The sequence below is a fragment of the Penaeus chinensis genome, chromosome 22, assembly GCF_019202785.1.
Source record: "Penaeus chinensis breed Huanghai No. 1 chromosome 22, ASM1920278v2, whole genome shotgun sequence".
Taxonomy (NCBI): domain Eukaryota; kingdom Metazoa; phylum Arthropoda; class Malacostraca; order Decapoda; family Penaeidae; genus Penaeus; species Penaeus chinensis.
Genome location: NC_061840.1, coordinates 11828806 through 11833431, shown reverse-complemented (window position 1 = coordinate 11833431; position 4626 = coordinate 11828806).

Below are 4626 nucleotides of genomic sequence, written 5' to 3'. Positions count from 1 at the left end.
GTTAGGGAAACGAAGGGAAAAGAGGAGAGAGAACGGAAAGGAAAGGAGGCAAAGAGACAGTAGATGGAGAAAAAGGGGAACAAGAAGGGGAGAGAAGAGCCAGGTAATGAATTAATGAAATAAAAAAAGAAAGGGAAGTGGAAACAAGGGGAAGGTGAGATGGACAAGGGGCAAGATAGAGAAACGGGAGAGGGGAGAAGAGAGAGGGGATATGGGCAAAGGGGGAGAGAGGGGAGGTGCAAATGAAGAGGGGAGAGGGGAGAGGGGAGAGGGGAGAGGGGAGAGGAGGAGGGGCGAAGGGAGAGGAGGAGGGGTGAAGGGAGAGGGGGAGGGAGAAGGGATAGCGGGAGGGGCGAAGTGAGAGGGGAAGGGGTGAGGTTGCTGAGGCACATCAAATTAAGCTGATGAGAAAGAAAATATACAAGGGATCGAGCGGGCGAGGGAGCGCTTCGATTCGCACAGCTTTCTTCTTTGTGCTCTTTCGATGCCAATTGTTGGCACTGCTGGTATTCCCTCGTTCGCTCCGTCTTTTGTGAGGCTCTGTGCTCAGAGGGTGGGGGCGGAGGAAACGGGGAGAAAGGGGGGGGAGGGAGGGAGGGAGAGAGAGAGAGATGGAGAGAGAGAGAGAGAGAGAAAGAGAGAGAGAGAGAAAGAGAGAGAGAGAGAGAGAGAGAGAGAGAGAGAGAGAGAGAGAGAGAGAGAGAGAGAGAGAGAGAGAGAGAGAGAGAGAGAGAGAGAGAGAGAGAGAGGAGGGGGGGGGGGGGAGAGAGAGAGACAGAGACTGGAAAAGAAATCTCTGCAAAAAAATAAAAAAGGAAGATAATACCAAAAAAGGAAAAAGGGGGCAGGAAAATAAGAAGAACATGTCAAGAAGGAAAAAGAAGAGAGAAAGCTGAGAATGATAAGAACCTCAACACAAACTAAGAGGCAAGAAAGAATCACTCAAATATAGACATATGTACACATATCTGAAATCACCAAAAAAAAAAAAAATCCTTCCAATTTTGCATTTACTTCTTTTATTCAGTTAGTTTTATAGACCCTTTTTATAGACCTTTTTTTTAAACAATCCATACACATATCCAAGACAACACCCCCAAAAAAATCCTTCCACAGAGGGGTCACAGAGACTAAAATCGCCTAACTCAAAAGCAAAAAAAAAAAAAAAAAAAAAAAGATCGAGACAGTTTTCGAGCAATAAAATGCGTCTCGGTTCCTCGTCTCGCAGAATTTGAACAAATGTGAATCTTTCCATCATCATTCGAACGAGACTGGCGTGTTGATCCCATGTCTGTTGACGCGATGTTCGTGCTTTCAGTGCTTATATTATGCTAATACTTTTGTTCTGAACAATATTGAATCTTATAATGTTAATGTTAATACTAATATCAATGTTTATGACATTAATGTTTATGCTAATGCTTATAATATTAATGTTCATACTAATATCAATATATGTTTTAATACGTTGGCTAATAATATATCAATACTTACGTTGTTATTTGTATTGAGAGGAGAAGGAAAGAAAGAGGGAGGGAGGGAGGGAGGGAAGGAGGGAGGGAAGGAGGGAGGGAGGGAGGGAGGGAGGGAGGGAGGGAGGGAGGGAGGGAGGGAGGGAGAGAGAGAGAGAGAGAGAGAGAGAGAGAGAGAGAGAGAGAGAGAGAGAGAGAGAGAGAGAGACAGAGAGAGAGAGAGAGAGACAGAGAGAGAGAGAGAGAGACAGAGAGAGAGAGAGAGAGAGAGAGAGAGAGAGAGAGAGAGAGAGAGAGAGAGAGAGAGAGAGAGAGAGAGAGAGAGAGAGAGAGAGAGAGACCGAGAGAGAGAGAGACAAAGAAAGGGACAGAGACAGAGACAACCAAACAGACGAACAGACGGGCAAAGACACAAACACAGACAGATAGAAAGAGAGATAGACATAGACCAAAAAAATAAACTACATACATCATATATCTATCAGGACGAGTTAGGCTTTATACAGCGAATGAGGTTACGACTTTCTCAAGACTATTCGCATTGGACTAAGAGGTCGTATCAGAAGGTGTGGCCCGCGAATGGTGTCGTCGTGAGTGCCTGTGCTACTTTATGGTGTCGAGGAGTTTGTTTGTGGGAATTTATGATGTCTAGGAGTTGGTTTGTGGGACTCTGTGGTGTCGAGGAGTTTGTTTGTGGGAATTTATGATGTCCAGGAGTTGGTTTGTGGGACTCTGTGGTGTCCAAGAGTTGGTTTGTGGGACTTTGTGGTGTCCAGGAGTTGGTTTGTGAGACTCTGTGGTGTCAAGGAGTTTGTTTGTGGGACTTTCTGGTGTCTAGGAGTTTGTTTGATGGAATTTATGGTGCCCAGGAGTTTGTTTGTGGGATTTTATAGTGTCGAGGAGTTTGTTTGTTGGGCTTTGTGGTGTCCACGAGTTTGTGGGACTTTGTGTCGAGGAATTTGTTTGTGGTTTGTGGTGTCCAAGAGTGTGATTGTGAGACTTTATGGTTTATACAAATTTATAATATTTATACTAATGCTTTTGTTGTTTGTGGGACTTTGTGGTGTCGTGTTTGTATTACCTTATGACTTCCAGAAGCTTGTGCTTTAGAGTGTTCTGGAGTGTGTGCTACATTTTAATCCCATTTACGATTTTCAAAATATTTATTTATGATATATAATATTCATTCACGGTCCTCAAAATATCAAGGGGACGAATTCTAGTGCGCGGCCAGATACCATCATCCACAGAGTGAGAAATCGTGTAGCGTGGCGATACAGTGACGCAACATGATAAAGCGCAGTGGAAAATCCCGATTCCAGAGAAGGCCACATTGTGTAGAAAAAAAAAAAAAAAAAAAAAAAAAAAAAGCAGACACATGCTAAAATTGCATTCAAAATAGCCGGCAATAATCGCCATCCTTCCCTCCGAACAGGACGGCCATTCATCGCACCGGTATATTTAGCTCCTCTCTCCATTCTGTGGCATTAATTAAAACGTGACAGGATTTGAATTGCGAGATTTATTCCTCCGCCGAGCTAAGTAATCCGCCCTCAAGCGCCTGTAGCCGCCATCTTTAGAGCGGTTGTACAACCGTTCGTTCACTTGGTGGAAATCTGAATACGCTGTAGATGCTGGTCACGAATTTGTATTATTTTACTGTTGTGAAACACAGTTGTATTTTTTTTTTTTTTTTTTTTTTTTGTAAATATAGAACATATCTAGGTTTGTTGCACAGCAGTTTCTTCAAGGAGTTGAACTAAATATACTGTAGAAAGTTTCGCATGACTTTGTATCTTTAACAAGATCAATAAACAATGTCTGCATTAACTCTAATCAGTATAGAACGCCCCTTTTGTTATTTAGATTTACGGGTTATGTTCGTAAAAGGACCGCAGTAATCGAAGATATCATCACATGATTTCGGAGCCACTTCTGCTAATAAACATTTCATTAAAACGACCTTCAAATCGACAAGCAGGAAATTCTTCATCTCTTCCAATAGCAATAATAATAATAATAATAGCAAAATTGTATGCCACGGTTATCAAAACTACATGACTTAAGACCCTAACCCAATCACACAAAAACAGAAAAAAAAAAAAAAAACGAAGAATTTTTTTTTTAAAAAATGAAAAACCAGCCCAGCATAAAGCAGTCGGTTTCTTTTATTCCTCTACGATACTGATAAATCTAATTTCTCTTCATCTGATTACAAGAAATTCAACAAAATGAAATAATTTCGCATAATATATAAATAAAGAGGCTTGCGTTCGTCTTATCATCAATAATTGTAGTCGAACTGCCGCCACTTCTCCGAATTCGTAACAAGTTCTGGTAATTTGAATCTCGTTTTCTTTATTACTCCTTTCATAGTCGCCGATAAGAACAAAAGAGGATAATAAAGCGAAATGATCAAGCATCTAAAAATGATAATGCTGATACGAGAGGGATCCATAAAGAGAAAATGGATGAGGAAAAAAATGAATTTCTTATCAATCGGAAAAGGGACATAAAGGAGAGGAAAGAGGTGAAGGAAGAGGAGGAGGAGAAGAAGAAGGAGGAGGAGGAGGAGGAGGAGGAGGAGGAGGAGGAGGAGGAGGAGGAGGAGGAGGAGGAGGAGGAGGAGGAGGAGTTGGAGATGGAACAGGAGGAACAGGAAGAAGAGTAGGAGGAGGAGGAGGAAAAGAACAACAGCAAAAACGACGACGACGACGAAGATAGCAACAGCAAGGGAAATAGGGGAGGAGGAACACGAGCCCGAACACGAAAAAAAAGTAGAAAAGAAGAAAAAAAAAAAAAATACAAGAACAAAGAAGGAAAACGAAGACGACGAAGATATACACCGATTTTCGACACATCACACGTTTCTCCGGGGGGAGTTTGATCGCCTTCTGACGCACGAGGCGCCAAGTGAGGCCTTCCAGCAGAAACTTCGAGAAGAAATCCCCGGAATTGTGTGTGTCTGGTCATTTTGCGAATTTTTTTGGGTTGTTTGTGCTATCAGATGCCGCCATTTGCTCACAGTTATCACACACACACAAAAAAAACAACAACATCAGTGGTAAAACTCGACCACCAGAACAGTTACTCTGTTTTTGAGAACGGTAAACAAAAACAAAAAAACAAAAAAATGTACGTCACCCGCTGTGGT